General features: G+C 42.9%; 1 long non-coding RNA gene across 1 annotated transcript; it reads left to right on the forward strand.

Moving 5' to 3' along the window:
• Positions 1–4,598: 4,598 nt before the first annotated feature.
• On the forward strand, positions 4,599–8,685 carry LOC132657200 (uncharacterized). Its single transcript, XR_009595013.1, has 2 exons — positions 4,599–5,581; positions 5,875–8,685. It is a non-coding gene; the product is annotated as an uncharacterized LOC132657200 (long non-coding RNA).
• Positions 8,686–17,082: the final 8,397 nt, after the last annotated feature.

Raw genomic sequence — 17,082 nt, forward strand, 5'->3', positions numbered from 1 at the left:
TAGTCAAAGCTATGGTTTTTCCAGTAATTGTATATGTGGACCATAAAGAAGGCTGAGCACCAAAGAATGGATGCTTTTTAACCGCGGTGTTGGAGAAGACTCTAGAGAGTCCTTGAACTCCTAGGAAACCAAACCAGTCCATCCTAAAGGAAATCAACCCTATATAGTCATTGGAAGGACTGATGCTGGAGTTGAAACTCCAAACCTTTGGCTACCTGATGAGAAGAGCTGACTCACTGGAAAAGACACTGATGCTGGGAAAGACTGAGAGCAGGAGGAGAAGGGCGTGTAATTATGTAATTCGTATTATACTATATCTATTATTATCCAATTTAACTTTTTTGCTTAGTTATGTTTTTGAGGTTTATCTGTGTTGATGCATATAGTTCTGTTTATACTCCATTGTTTGACAATGAATTTGTCCATTTTCCTGGTTAGATCATATTTGTTTCCAGCTTTTAACTATTAACCACTGAAAATAATGCAATAATAATATTTTTCCCTCTAATGGAATTTAAAGCAATTATAGTGTGGAAAACTTAGAATAAGGAGGTATTCTTCAGAGACTGTGGTTATGGTTGTTGCTGAGGATCAGAGTACTTGGGTTAGGGTAAGAGAAAGGTGGTAAGAAAGAATTGTTTTCCTAGAATATCTCCTCCTTTCTTGTACCTTCTTCCTGACTCTGACAACTTTTGCCTCCTCTCTTTCTGCCACCAAGACTCTCCCTAGTAGCCACGAGAGCCAACCTAATCTCTTCTAGTAGAAATAGTCTGCGTTTGGAATTTCCACCTCTATGAAACTTTGAACAAAGTGGTAGAAACCAATCAAACTTTATTTTTCTTATCCATAAAATTTAAAATAATATTAATAACTTAAAAGTGTTATTGTGAAAAGTGAGAGATAATATCTGGGATCTTAAGGCAGATTAGACTCTTCCCAAAGAAAACCGGAGTATGTCCCCTCATGTTGAATCTGGGGAGCTCTGTGACTTAGCACCTCTTAATATGATTTCTCTAGCAGGGCAATAAACGTTTTAGATGCAGGCTCATGCCTCCAAGAGCTTATTCCTGGATAAAGAAAGTTGAAGTCATCAGCCTCAAGGCCTGAGCCTGGAAATTGGAGCCATCTCTTTCACCCAATTCTACTCGTCAAAGCAGGACTAGAGGACTGGAACAGTCTATTAAGTGATCTCATCAATCATGATGCTCTCCTTCCTGCAAACCTATTAATAATGTTCCACCTCATTTAGTGTACCAGAACTTTACACATATTCGGCCCTGAAGGACTGTTTCCGTGTCTACTTCTCTAAAGGCATTTCATATCAGCTTCCCCTGTTCACTGTGCTTCAGTTTTTGTTTCCATTCTTTGGCAGGAAGCTGACCACCCCCCAGAATCTGTGATTTAAGGCAACTGTGTTTTTATCTCACAGTTGTGCAGTGTGGGGGATCAGCGGTAGCAGGGCTGTTCTGGTGTGCCTGGGCCACTCCTGCAGCTGTGTTTAACCAGAGGCTCAGCAGGAAGCTAAACTCTGTTGGCACCCTTGGGTGATCAGGCTTGGCTCTCCAAGTGGTGTTTCCCTTTGCAGGAGGCAAGACCAGGCAGGCTCTCTCTCAAGGCCCACCTGTGTTCCAAATAAGTGCTTATCCAGCTCCTGTTGTTTGCTGATGTCCCAGGAGCCAAGGAAGTCATGCAGCCAAGCCCAAAGTTAATGGGGGGCGGGAGTGGATTTCACAAGGGCATGAACGCCAGGAGGCAGGGCTCACTGGGGCCATTAACGTGACTAGACACAAAGGCCTGATTTCATTTCCTAGAGTTCACCAGGTTCTTTTCTACTCTAGGTTGCAAGGTTTCCTCCTTTAATCAATCCACAAATATTCAGATACCCAGAGGTACCGGACATCCGGGATCTAATAAAGTTTTCCTTTTAAGAGGGGAAACACAACTAGCAAGTGCAAAGGTAAGCCAGGTAGTTTCAGAGGTTATAAGAGCTCTGCAGAAATCAGTCAGGGTCGCGGGTAGAAAGTGACTGGCAGTGGTGGAGAAGGTGAGTTGAGTAGGTCAGGAAGACCTGAGAGACGGCTCGGGATCAGGTCTGCAGGATGAGAAGGAGCCGGCCCGGAGCGGCGCAGGCGCGGAGGGCTCCAGGCAGAGGAGCAGCCCGCCTTCCGCCAGGCCAGGGCCCTCCAGCCGCGTCTTCACGCAGCGGGCGCAGGCTCCTCTCCACCTGAAGGCCACCTCTCTCGTTTGGGTTTCTCTGTCTGCCTAACCTTAAGTAGCCTGTTCTTGCCGTCACCACTCCCTACCTAGTTTAGTCTTTTAAAGAACTTACACATTTCAGGGATTTGGTTGCTGTTTACTTGTTACAAGTCCCAAATTAACTATAATTCCCATGAAAATAGGGTCATGTCCAAATGTTTCTTGAATAATTTCATCAGTCAGTTCAGTTCAGTCGCTCAGGTGTGTCCGACTCTCTGTGACCCCATGGACCCCAGCAGGCTAGGCTTCCCTGTCCATCAGCAGTCCTGGAGTTCACCCAAACTCATGTCCCTGAGTCACTGATGCCATCTGATAGAACTATGATTATTCAGCATTCAAATATTTGGTAAGCAAATACATACATGAATTAAGCTAGTCCCAGTCTGAAAGGGTGACCACAAATGCCAGGCGTGGGACAGGTTCCCAAGTCCGATTTCTTGATGAGTCCAGACTGCTGTGGCCCTGCAGGCTGATTTGGGGCCATCCGCTTTCAGGAGGTTTCATTTTCAAAACTCCTTGGAACTTCCTGGACTCTGAGTCTTGGTCAACACTGACCCATCTACCTCAACAGGTTTCCATCATTTTAAAACCCAGAAAGGAAACTTGGGAGTCGGTTTCCTTAAAAACTCTCCAGAGATTCTCTTACAAAATTTCTACCTCTCTCTCCTGCTACTTTCAAAATTCTTCATGGGGAAGAAAGAAAAAGATTTTAATTCTGTATCTTTAGACACCTCCTCCTCCCATGAACAATGATAACTGTGGTCAATCATCCTACTTTGTTTACCAGATAGCAGACACTTGAGGCATAATATTAGTAGCCCTCCCTTCAGTCCTGCAAGGTAGACATTCTTTTCCTCGTTTTCCAGGTGGGGAAACAGACTGTCAGAGGTCAAGAAACGTCCACAGTGTCATCTCAGGGTTGAGTGGTAGAGCAGATAATCCGACTCCTGAGTCCAGAGCTGATGGTGTCCCTGCCACCCATGTTGCCATTATGTTGACCCACTTCACGCAGGAGAGGGATATGCAGATCCACCATGACTTGCTCCCAACCCTGGAATCCAGAACTTTCTGCAAACCAAACACTTTTCTGCAAAAATCTCACCTGACTTGGCCTGAACTCATTTGTGAACAAAACTTGATCTGAACTGATATGAAGCTAATTATACTCCTTACTTATGCCACTTATTATGACTAGTCATGCATTTTGGTATAAAAATAATAAAATGTTAAATTGCAGGGTGCTTTTTCACCTCTTTGTGCCCCGTTAGGAGAATATATATATAATATCTGCCCTATAATGCTCCTATAAGATCTGAAAAGTTCTAAACTCTGAAGTACATGTGGTCCCAGGAGTTTCCAATGAGCAGCTGGGAAACTGTTATATTTGTGAGTGATCCTGTCGTCCACAAAGCTTTTACAAAGTGGAAGTAATTTTTTTTTATCCTCTTGTCATACCCAAAGAGGAATTGAGGAAAATTTCTAATGTGCCATATTTTCTTGCTTTCTTTAAAACCACTTCATTTTGTGGTTTCAAGGTATTAGCTGTACTTGATGTCAAGAGAAGTTTGCGGTTACTTGTCTGAGAAAAAAAATTTAATTTTAAGAATTAATAACATGCTAAGTGGTGTGGGAGGAGTAAAGGCCACAAATGTATGCAGAGTATACTAACTGTATTCTTTGAAAGAGAAAATCTGCAGTTTTTTTCATATGTATTTCTCAACTAGAAAAGTATGAGCAAAATTGATAACTGTGGTTCACTCTGGGATGATTGAGGGGGATTTTTTTTTTTGGTATCTTTTATACCTTTAAGTTTAGAACCACGTGGACTTATCATCCACTGAGAAACTTAAAGTCATAAGTAATCATACCCATGAATGGTTTTTCACAACGTGTGAGAGACTCGAGACCCAGGTGCGAAATCAGCGGAGTTACAGCTCACAGCCTGGTGTCAGTCATTCGCGCAGCACACAGCTAATGGCCCGTGTTTCCCTTGCTTTCTCCCTTTCCCGTTTAGGGCAGGTGTTTCCGCTCATCTTCCATCCCTGAAGAGCACGCGCTGGCCTTTGTTTCTGCCTCATGCCAGCCTGCCCTCTCTGCCCCTTCAGTCCCGGACAGTATTCTTCTCTGGCCAGAGCTCTCAGGCCCTCGCCTAAGTGGTCAGCTGAGCCAGGGCAGGATGAGAGGGTCCTGATCAGGAGGCTGGGCAAAGCTGGCGGGCGGGGGTGGTCAGAGCAGGCCCGCGGGTCTCGGCAGGCAGCGGTCGGGCTGAGATGGGCAGCTCCAGACAAGGCCAGGGCGGGGCGCGGCTCGGGAACCGGGCCTGCGGTGCAGAGGGCGGAGCCACTGTGGCTGCACCCGGGACTGAAGCTGGGGTGCAAGTGTCCGCTGGACGTTCAAGCTGGGCACGCAGAACAGAGTTCACCTTCCAGAAAAGACAGGCTCATATGTGTTTACGCCAGAATGGAGCTATAGCATTCCCGCTGGACTGGAGAAGACTCTTGAGAGTCCCTGGGACTGCAAGGAGATCCAACCAGTGCATCTAAAAGAGACCAGTCCTGGGCGTTCATTGGAAGGATTGATGCTGAAGATGAAGCTCCAATACTTTGGCCACCTGATGTGGAAAAAGGACTCACTGGAAAAGACCCCGATGCTGGGAAAGATTGAAAGCTGGAGAAGGGGACGACAGAGGATGAGATGGGTGGATGGCATCACCAACTCAATGGACATGAGTTGGAGCAAACTCTGGGAGATGGTGATGGACAGGGAGGCCTGCATGCTGCGGTCCATGGGGTTGCAAAGAGTCAGACATGACTGAGCCACTGAACTGAACTGACTGGACTGCTTTAAGCACTTTTCCCCTGAGGAAAATGAGAAAGGGCAGGATTCTGTACCTGCTGCTTGGAACACATAGTGGACATGATTCCCTCCCCTCCCTTATGAAGGCCGGTCCCACCCAGTTTTATACTCCAAGAAGCAACAGGTCCCGGAAATGCCTGCAAACTTGTGTTGCCCTTTCCCGAAAGACTTCCCTGGTGGTTCAGACAGTTAAGCGTCTGTCTACAGTGTGGGAGACCCGGGTTCGATCCCTGCGTCGGGAAGATCCTCTGGAGAAGGAAAAGGCAATCCACTCCAGTACTATTGCCTGGAAAATCCCATGAACAGAGGAGCTTGGTAGGCTACAGTGCCTGGCATCGCAAAGAGTCTGACACGACTGAGCGACTTCACTTCACTTCATTTCCCCTAAAGTTGGGTTGAAATGACCTGGGGGCAACCTTGATGGCTAAGGAGGCAGGCTGGTGACCTCAGCGACAGTGTGGGTGCAACGGTGAGTCACACACTCAATGCACAGCTCATTTCAACAACCAGAAGTCGTGGCTCCCAGCTGCCGTGGTACCATTTGTCTTACGCTTTGTTCATATTGTGATGAGGGGATTAAGCTGGGCTCAGTTTCGCTTTATGTAGACTCTGCAATTCAAGGCTTGTCCATAGCTGTATTTCCATCCTCCTAAATCTAATAGACTTAAAAATCTCTCAGGGGCCTCCGTTTATCATCCATCTTTGCCCTGGCTCAACAGGAGCCTTACAAAAATAATATAATGCTGCCTCCCTCACCTCTAGGTTCTCTGCAGAGGGAATGGAAAGAACTGGACTTTCAAGCTCACTTTGAAAGAGGCAAGTGGGAAGGAGACTGAGAGCAGACCATAAATCTGTTGGTTGAGGCAGGACACCTGCCCTGTCAGTCTTTGCTCCATCCAAATGGAAACATGGGTGATCTAGGATTACCCTCCCGAAAGGCCGACCGTCAACGCACTGAAAGGTCACGTCTATAACGGCTGGCGTTTCTCTCCCCGCCGAGCTGCTTTCTGAGTGGACGTCATACTCATCTCATGCAGAAGGCATGTTCTCCATGCCAGAACGCTGCTGCTAATATTTGATCTAATAAAAGACACCCTATCTTTTCTTCACGCTTCATGACGTCTAGTTGCTGTTAGATGATCATTCCTTTCTCCCTCATCATTCCAACTTTGTGTTCTAAGGACTTGAATCCTTCAGCAAAGTTTTATTTGCCACCTCTCATTTTTAAGTGATTCTTTTACAAAGATAGAAACCAAAGTAAAGAGCTTTATTTCCAGAAGTAACTTTATGTGAATAGTCGGTGTGCCTTTGGAAGGAGCCACTGGCCTTTACTAATACTATCAGCTTCCCCAGCAAACCACACGGCATGTCTGTGTAGTATTGTAAGCGGGGAGAGGAAGGACTAGAAACACAATCTTCACCAAAAAACAAAACAGGATCCAAAGGGGCAGCAACAGCTGGAAGCAGCTGCGAGCAACTGCACAGTGGAATCCTGTCCAACTCTGCAGACGGACGTCTGAGCACTCTTGGAGCCTGGAACAAGAGGAACAAAAGACCACTTTGTAAGAATGTCACACCTAAACCCAGCCAGCTAGCACCCCCAGAATTCGGCAACAGGAGGCATTCATCTTCTTAGATCCAATCACTGCACAAAATCAGCCCTATTTCTTCTAGGAAGTCCACACACATGAACTTCATGCTAACTGGAGCTTGGTTCTTAGCCACTGGAGCCTTTAAGGACTCCTATGGACTCTGTGGGTCTCCATTTCAAAAGCATTATTGACATAAAGCTGGGGAGGTTTTCCTGGAGTTCCTTCTCACCAGACTGGTTCTGGCTGCCTCCCAGGTGATGATGGAAAAGTAAGGCGCTAGCCAACATGTCATCCCCTCATTTTGTAATCATCAGGCAGTTGCACAAAGGTTATGTGGAACTTTACCAAGGAGTCAAAGGCACAGTCCCAGGCAGTCTTAAAGGATTTAGGACTGTTAAGGGCACTATCCAAGTATTGCATCTTAAGGAACTCCACCACCGGCCAGGTAAACTAGGTATAAGGGAATGCAGTCATCAACTTTTCACTCTCAATCGTGACCTTTGGAAACCCAAGGCCTTTCAAGTCACAGTTGAGAACTGCTGCTTGGCTAACCTCTCCATTTCTTGATCCCAAAAAGGAGCAGTAAGAAACCGCAGGGAAGGACCCTGCACACTCTTGCCGTGGAGTCATTGCTAAAGGAGGAGTATTTTATCAGAGATGCTTAAGAGTCCTTAAAATCCTTCACTTACGGCCAAGTTCCTCTTAGAGATGAGCTTAATGTAAGTTCCATATTAGGTAGCTCTCATTTGCCTCAGGGCTTTCCAGGTGGCCCTAGTGATAAAGAATCCACCTGCCCATGGAGGATATGTAAGAGACACAGGTTTGATCCCTGGGTTGGGAAGATCCCCTGGAGGAGGAAAAGGGTACCCTACCCCAGGATTCTTTCCTGGAGAATCCCATGGACAGAAGAGTCTTGAGGGCTACAGTCCATGGGGTCACAAAGAGTCAGACACAACTGAGAAATGTAAAAAGCAGCAGAAAAGATTCAGAATAAAGCCTGTAGCAACTAAACAAGTAATCTGCACATGGGGGACAAGACTGCTATTTGGCCTTTAGCGCAGAGGACAAGAATCTTTCCTGAAAGCCTGTTGTAGGGATTCTAATGTAAATTTTCTTTTAGCCCTAGGAATAGAAGAGAGGAGGGTATATTATGGTCCATCCTCTCCCTTAGGACTAGAAGAAATAAAGTAGATTTTTGTGTGAATGTAGAAATATGTTTACCAGCTACACCGGAAACAGGGAGTTGAAGTCATGTGGAGCTTGGTTTCTCCAAAGACATGTTGCAAGCGTGGGCATGAAAGAGTGTCCCGGGCATTTAACTCTCCTGTCCAAGTGAACTGCAGTCCACGCAGTTTCCCATTATCAGCAGCACACCCAGCGGGAAAGATCACAGCTGTGCTTCACTGTGCAGCAGCTACGTGCCTGTATCTCTAATCCTGATAAGAAAAGAAACACCTTCAAGAGAGTGCTATCATTAAACCAGCTCAAAAGAAATAATGCAATGATTCAGAGAAATTGGGATAGACAAGTTTTTGGTTAATGCTCACGCCTGAAAACAGTCGTGAAGCAAATGGAAGTCTTTAGAGACCTAAGGAGCATTGTGTTCATAGCAATGGCTTCATGCCCCTGAGCTGGCTGTGTTCACTCGCTGAAGATCAATAAACAGACTCTCGGCAACGTGTGTGCTCCGTGCACTCCGAGTCACTCTGCACACCGCTATTTCAGTGAGTGGCCTTGCCACTCTTCTTTACTAGCCTCAGCAAGACAAGGATCAGTTAACAGTAAGTTAAAATGGCAACCTCTGGCATGCAGCCGTGGCTATTTCCACTACTAAAAGGCATTTGGTTATTAGGCTTGTCTGCACCTAATCATGGACCTGACTTGAACACTCGATTCAAAATCCCCTGCAGAGCATCACTCTGTTGTTTTTAGCATGTTGACCCAATAAATAAAAAAGCATAAAAAAAAAGAATGGAAAAAAGAGTTTCTTTTCTGAAGTCAGGATCTAGTAAAAGGCTCCAAGGACTTTTAAATTCTTAAAGGCATTAAAAACTAGTAAAACAGTAAATATTTCTTTCAGTGGCTGCCAATATTTGTATTCTTCCTAAAGGTGGAAATGTCAGGAAGATGACATTTCTCTTAAAAGAGTGTTTGTAAAAGTGTCTAAATGTATTTGATCAGAGATGTTTTCACACAAGCATATCTTTTGGTTATAAGATTGTGAAGGCAGATTCATACAGCCCCCAGATGCATCTGAAAAGGCTGGGATACCACTAATGCAATGCCCTGAAAGAGCTTGAAGTTTGTTAGCAGTCCAACCTGGCTCAGGTCCTCTCACAAAAGTGAGGGGCTGGAGGAGACATGCACGTGCGTTTTCATCCACATATCTGTGACTCTAAAGCCAGTGATCCACAGCCTGCATATTAAAAACCAGAGGATCAAGAGAGGACATATTCAGTTGCAAACGTGTGTTAGAAATCTAGCCTTTGATATAAATGGTATGAGAGCTAACAGAATTTTTTGGGAAGTCAGGAGAAAATGTTTTTAAATCTTCAAATAACTTTTTGGTAGATGGACCCCAGCAAGGTTTGCATGAAAGATGTTAAAAGGCAGTTGGTGTGACTGACCTTCACCCCCTTTCATACTTAAGTTTGAGAACTTACCTCCTTTCATGTTTACATGTGAGATTTAGTTTAATCTGTGGCAAGCAGATTTCTGTTACACAACTGTTTGAACTTCAGGCCACATGCAATCACTTGAACTTTTTTACTTAATTCCATGTATTTATATTATGTATTTACCTGAGAGTTAAAAATCAAACTTTTTTGAGGCTGAAGTTAATCATTTACATTTGTGCAGTATTTTAAGGTTTGAAAAGCATTATGCGTGCTATTTTCTTTTTAGATGAAAAATATTGTTTAACTATGTCATCTGCTATAGTGGAGCTCATTAATTCCCTAAACATTATAAGAGATAAGACATAAATATTATTTTGTCTGTTTTAAAAATAAATACAAGGATGACGCATCTAACCTGCTCAAGTAACCCATTCATCTAGTAGAAGAGGCTCAACAATTAGCTTTAAAGTGCATAAGCCTATATTTTCAGTGTGTTCGGTATGTATCTTTCCAACCAGAGATTTTTAACATGTATGACAATCAACTAGACATATTTAAAATGTAATGTTTTCAAAAGCAAGAAATTGTAAGAAACCAAAAGCCTCTATGCTGTGGATTAAAATAGTCACCTTGGTTGACTTGGTTATTAGAAAAACATTCATTAGTGAATTTTACAACTGCCTTCAAAAATGAAAATAAAATGTTCCAATGCAGAAAATATCAAGTTAAAAGTCTTTCTTTAAGAGTCATGGATTTATGAAATTTGTATGTCAAAACTTCAAACCACATTTGAGTGAGTTTTGACACTTACAAGAGTTAAGTTTTGACACTTACAAGATACCAAAAAAAATTGACACTTATAAAGACCAACATTCTCACTCTCCCAGCAGTGACTGACATTCACAGACAGGTCACTTCATTCCTCCGTTAATAGAACTGAAAAGGGAAAGCTCTGTTTTCTGAGTTCCAAATATGAACATGAGTTTACCTCCAGCAAAGCTCATTCACACCTGAGTTCAGACCAGTGCGTTTGGGTGGGCGTAGTCCCCGATGAGGGTTCTATTCTTCCAAGTCTTTATAAAAATATAATAATTAAAGTTCAAAATGACCACTTAATTGTTCTCTCTAAAGTGTTTGTTGAACACCACCATTTACCATGCATGTTATAATTAAAGTTAACATAGTGAGAGAAAAAAGCAATTATAGAGCCCATTGTTATCAAAGCGTCACTATAGAGATGGTTATAGCTATCAAGCAAGTAAACAAACAAATTTCAGAATGGAAAAAAATTAATAATTTCAAGATGCAACAAATGTAATGAAAGAACTATGTTGGAAGGAAGTAATAGCGTGACTGAGAACTGGGGAATGTGTTAAATTTGGAGGTCAGGAAACCTGTCTCTGAGAAGGTGATATAATGAGCCTGTGAAAAGATCTGGATACAGAGAAATCCAGACAGAGGGGAGAGCAAGTGCAAAGTCCTAAAATGGGAACAAGCATGGTATGGGTGGACACACACTTCCATTGGAAAGAATGAAGCTGGTAAACAGCTTGTTCCAAGGGGAGAGAAAGACCAATTTGGAAGAAATAATCCAGCCATTTAAATTGATTTGGCAGAATTTCCAATTGTCTTACTGCAGAAACGTCCGAGCTAATATTACCATTTTCCATGTCCCACGTCTCCGCTAGAATTAAGCTTTCTCTTGTCACCCTAAACAATATCAATTCTGAACTAAGGAAATTAAGAAGCGATGGGAGAGTTATGCCAAATTTAATAAACATGACGCTTGATTTTCACTATGTATATTTCCTTATTTTAGGGAAAATATGGGTCGAAGGAAATCCATGCATCTTATGGAATGCTAAGCATTACAGAACTGCTACTGTCTTTTGGAATTTCTTTTCAGTGGCATTTAACAGATTTCTACCATAATGAGACACCATTCTTTCACATTCTTAGTTCCTTCTCTACCAAAGAACTATTTTTAATTACAAATGTAAACTTGGAACTCATCATAATTTACTTGCCTTCATAATACTTTATGTTCTCAGTTTTAAAATATGAAAGTAGGAATCTGAGGAAAATGTTCATTTAAGAGACTAGGAGAAAAAAATCAGATAAGAAACACTAAGACTTTAAAATATAATTTAGAGTTGGCTAAAAATGGTTTTCAAATTTTGTGAAACACTGAGAAAATGTCTCTGCTCCATTGTAAACATTTTAGGGCATTAAAATTATCTTCAGTAAAGTTAATTGATGCTACTCAATAAATAAATGTCATCAGCTATTAAGGAAGTTTAAAGCAAACATTTTATGGACAGCCTGTTAAAGATGGTCATGTGACAAAACAGAGAAGAGGATGCGCTTTTGGGTTTTAGATTCAAATCCTGCCTCTTCCACTGGAATTTTCTGAGTCTCGGTTATTCCTCTTTAAAAGTGGAGTGAGACTAACCTAACCCCAAGTCTACTGTGAGAACTGAATTAGATCATCATTTTCAATGTTATTCAGTGAACCATAGTCTCTTCTAGCCTATTGCAATACTCCTAAATGCACACATAGTGAATAGCTCACCTTAATCACAGAAAATCTTTTGTGTTCAGATGCTCAGTCATGTCTGACTCTTTGCACCCATGACTGTAGCCCGCCAGGCTCCTAGGTCCATGGAATTTTCCAGTCCAGAATCCTGGAGTGGGGAGCCATTTCTTCTTCCAGGGAAACTTCCCAACCCAGGGATCACACCCATGTCTTTATGCCCCCTGAATTGGCAGGAGGATTCTTTACCACTAGCACCACTTAGTTCGGTTCAGTTCAGTTCAGTCGCTTAGTTGTGTCTGACTCTTTGAGCCCCATGTACTGCAGCACACCAGGCCTCCCTGTCCATCACCAACTCCCGGAGTTTACTCAAACTCATGTCCACTGAGTTGGTGATACCATCCAGACATCTTAGGAAGCACAGTAAATCTTTTAGCCTCTTCGTAGTTTTTTTTGTTTGTGTGTTTGCTGCAAGAATTTTATTTATTGGAAAGGCTGGTCAAGAGATAAAATTAGGGCATATTGTTTAAGAGTAAAGATAATATCAACATGTTAGCTTTAAGTTTTTCGGTAAATATTTGACTTCTAAAATTCCATTTTATAAGGTAAAGAAAGCAAACTTTCTTCCTTCTCCCCCAGCCCACTAATACATTTTCATCAAATTTGAAAATTAAGCCAATGTAATTGTTAAAATTAAACATTCTGCACATCATTCTTTCAACATTTAAAAATTTTTATTTAAAATACTACAATATTTTATTTTTATTTTCTCCACTTTCTTGCATATAGCTTGATACTTCTAAATGTTAGCAATTAACCAATTCTCTATCACAATTTATTTATGCAGTTTTACATTATTTTTTAAAGATACATATGTTTTTACATCAGGTTACTTGCTCCTGCTCCAGTTCCAGGACCTGTGGATTTCTGTGGAATGTTCTAACAGGCCTGGGAACCCTTCTGCAGCATGTGCTTGCATCCTTGATGGTTTTTAAGGAATAAACTGTTTAAATTAGAAGAGCAGAGTTCAATGTAGACTAAACTCTTCGGTATGCAAAAGCAGTCCAAAATTATAGGCTTAGAAAAATGTCCTGTGAGGATGCTACAGGTGAAAGTGGAAGGACACAAAGGGAGCCATTTGGATTTAGTACAGATATTAAGCTGAAAGGTGAAGTATGTAAGCAGAAAAACTGATGAAAGTGAATGAGAGGCATGTCAGGACATAAACCATAGATGCTCCTTAAATTTTACATCTCTCTCTATAGCTTTCTGCTTGTGGTGGGAAATAAACACACCCTAGCTATATAATCAAATAAAGGGTCATAATGGTTAGGATTCAAGCCAATTTTGTGCCTCAACTTTAAATAACCTACCATTCCTATATGAATGTTAAACCTTCATGTGATGAATTATCATGTAATCATGTAATAAAAAGGGAGTTTTCTTTTCTCAAATAGGTGGATTAATATAGTAGTTCAACTTAAAGTTACTTTTAACGAAGTATCAGTCAGCAGGCATCTTAACTAGACACAACTTAGCAACTAAACAAAGAAATAAGAGCAATGGCTGACAAAGGGTAGCCTATTTCTATCCCTGTACATCATGAGAAACGCTGGGCTGGAAGAAACACAAGCTGGAATCAAGATTGCTGGGAGAAATATCAATAACCTCAGATATGCAGATGACACCACCCTTATGACAGAAAGTCAAGAGGAACTAAAAAGTCTCTTGATGAAAGTGAAAGAGGAGAGTGAAAAAGTTGGCTTAAAGCTCAACATTCAGAAGATCATGGCATCTGGTCTCATCACTTCATGGGAAATAGACAGGGAAACGAAACAGTGTCAGACTTTATTTTGGGGGGCTCCAAAATCACTGCAGATGGTGACTGCAGCCATGAAATTAAAAGATGCTTACTCCTTGGAAGAAAAGTTATGACCAACCTAGATAGCATATTGAAAAGCAGAGACATTAGTTTGCCGACTAAGGTCCGTCTAGTCAAGGCTATGGTTTTTCCTGTGGTCATGTATGGATGTGAGAGTTGGACTGTGAAGAAGGCTAAGCGCCGAAGAATTGATGCTTTTGAACTGTGGTGTTGGAGAAGACTCTTGAGAGTCCCTTGGACTGCAAGGAGATCCAGCCAGTCCATTCTGAAGGCGATCAGCCCTGGGATTTCTTTGGAAGGAATGATGCTAAAGCTGGAACGCCAGTACTTTAGCACATGGCCACCTCATGCGAAGAGTTGACTCATTGGAAAGACTCTGATGCTGGGAGGGATTGGGGGCAGGAGGAGAAGGGAACGGCAGAGGATGAGATGGCTGGATAGCATCACGGACTCAATGGACCTGAGTCTGAGTGAACTCCGGGAGTTGGTGATGGACAGTGCAGCCTGGCATGCTGTGATTCATGGGGTCACAAAGAGTTGGACATGACTGAGCAACTGAACTGAACTGATGAGCTTCTGGGCAACCTGAGACTCTCAATCTAAAATAAAGTAACCCACGGGTCAACACTGACTATTGGTCATCTTGAGACACCAGTCTGGAATGCCAAGTCAATCCTCCTGCAAATAGAATCAAGTGGAGATTAATGGGTATTTGTTGACAGTGGAAAGTCAAGAAAGAAGACAAGCATTGGAAACAAACAGATATAGGTTTAAACCCTAGCCTGACACGATGTACGTGTCCACTTACAAGCATTTATAACCTGAGGAGTTGTCTTCAGTTTCTCCTTAGGTGGGATACAAATTTTAATGCCAGACCAGGTAATTATGAGAATAAAATTAATTGCTGCATATAAACTTTTAGCATAGAATTTGAGTTATCTTGGACCCTCAATAAATAGTATCTTTAAAAGTTCCCTTTATGTAATAATTCTTTCCACTTACTAACGTGAGGAATGGAAACTCAGGTGTCTTCCCATTCTACGTCTGAGCCGGTGGGCTGTCATCACCCAAAAGGGGCTGAAAACGTGTCTCTGATAAGCCTGGCTAAGAGCTGCGACAGACCCAATTCCTAGAAAACCCAGGGAGCTCTGACAATATGCGAATATGGAAGGAGGTATGACTCCCAGGGCATGAAAAGCATTACTATGAATGCTTATTTTATCAGGTTGCATTTCCTGTGAGCACATTTAGAGCCTTGGAAATGCAGACCTAGCCAAAATCTGACACATATTTCTTTGCTTCCTTGACAAGTCCTGTGAATCTTCTCATCACTCAACAGATGGCAAGTCTCAACTCGGTCCAGGCTTCAGCTGGACTTAAGAGAATCGTGGGCAGAGAAGGGAAACTGGGGATCAGCTGCCTCCTGGCTCAGCCAGCGTGGCCTTCTGCGGAGATGGAGGCTAAGAAAGCAACTAGATGTGGAGGCTTGAGTCTTGGCTTCTCCCTGATTGTGGTGAACCCCTCAACTTCTCTCAGCTGCAAAATCATAACTCATTGTGTAGGATTTATATGTGTGGTGTTGATGGTAAAATAATATGAAAGTGTCCTATAAATCGTACACACGTGTGAGTGCTCAGTCGTGCCTCACTCTTTGGGACCCGATGGACTGTATTCCACGAGGTTCCTCTGTCCGTGGAATTTTTCCAGGCAAGAAGACTGGAGTGGGTAGCCGTTTCCTCCTCCAGGGGATCTTCTCGACCTGGGGATCAAACCCTCATGACTCTTAATCTCCTGCATTAGCAGGCATGTTTGTTTATTTTTTTCCTATAGATTATATGAAACTATACGAAAGAAAGGCTTCTATTTTAATATTTCAGGTGTAAAATAAATATTGGGCTGTATTTAATTTCAGTCTTAATAAAATGTTCCCCATTTGTGGTGGGTCTAGGGAGGAGGAAATGGCAACCACTCCAGTGTTCTTGCCTGTGGAATCCCATGGACAGAAGAGCCTGGTGGGCTGCTGTCCATGGGGTCACACAGAGTTGTAAATGACTGAAGCGACTTAGCATGCGTGGATGCATTGGAGAAGGCACTGGCAGCCCACTCCAGTCTCTTGCGTGGAGAATCCCAGGAACAGAGGAGCCTGGGGGGCTGCCGTCTATGAGATCGCACAGAGTCGGACACGATTGAAGTGACTTAGCAGCAGCAGCAGCAGCAGGAGCAGCAGTGGTAAAGAATTCACCTGCCAGTGTAGAAGATGCAAGAGACACAGGTTCAACCCCTCGGCCAGGAAGATCCCCTGGAGTTGGAAATGGCAACGCACTCCAGTATTCTTGCCCAGAAAAATTCCATGGACGGAGGAGCCTGGTGGGCTACAGTCCACAGGGTTGCAAAGAGTCAGACATGCCGGACCGCACATACAATGATTTTTTGAGTGCATGAATGAGCACACACAAATCAAAGCTGGCAGCCAGTGAGGCAACAGGGAAGGGCGGGAGTGGGCTACAGTCCAGGGGGTTGCAAAGAGTCAGGCACGACTGTGCTCACACAGAAGACAAATCTCCATTTGTGAATTCCAATACTGCTTCAAAACGAGGACCTTTAGTCTCATCTTGTATGTCTTTGAAATGTACTGTCATGAATAATATATTGAGTTGCCAAAAAGTTTGTGTTTTTCCCTAAGATCTTACAATATACTACCAACTGCAAACCCAATGTATTCCAAATGATTAGTGATTCTCTTATCTGATTTTAAATTAACATCAGGACATTGGTCTGATCTGCCTGTAAATATGCAAATTTTTCTCCTGACTGAATTACTGTTGCTACTCCAGTACTCTTGCTTGGAAAATCCCATGGACGGAGGAGCCTGGTGGGCTGCAGTCCATGGCGTCACTGAGAGTCGGACATAACTGAGCAACTTCACTTTCACTTTCATGCATTGGAGAAGGAAATGGCAACCCACTCCAGTGTTCTTGCCTGGAGAATCCCAGGGACGAGGGAGCCTGGTGGGCTGCCATCTATGGGGTCACACAGAGTCGTACATGATGGAAGTGACTTAGCAGCAGCACTATTGCTTAAGTGTCCAGCAAGGGTAAAAGCTGGGAGTCTCAAATGCACAGTCCTTTGTAACTAGATATTCAAAGCATCAGGTGTGATAACTCAGCCATATCTTCTACTAACATGAGAATAACAGGGCTTGGTTTTGCAGAAGCCAAGATTTTGAAATTTCTCTGCAACAGTATAAGAGAATAAACCAACTGGAACTGCCCTTACCTTTGTGAGCTTTTTAAACAATACCTTTTTTTAGCATGCATATACTTCCTGATAGATAAAGATGATGAA

This window comes from Ovis aries, chromosome 9 (assembly GCF_016772045.2).
Source record: "Ovis aries strain OAR_USU_Benz2616 breed Rambouillet chromosome 9, ARS-UI_Ramb_v3.0, whole genome shotgun sequence".
In the NCBI taxonomy this organism is placed as follows: Eukaryota; Metazoa; Chordata; class Mammalia; order Artiodactyla; family Bovidae; genus Ovis; species Ovis aries.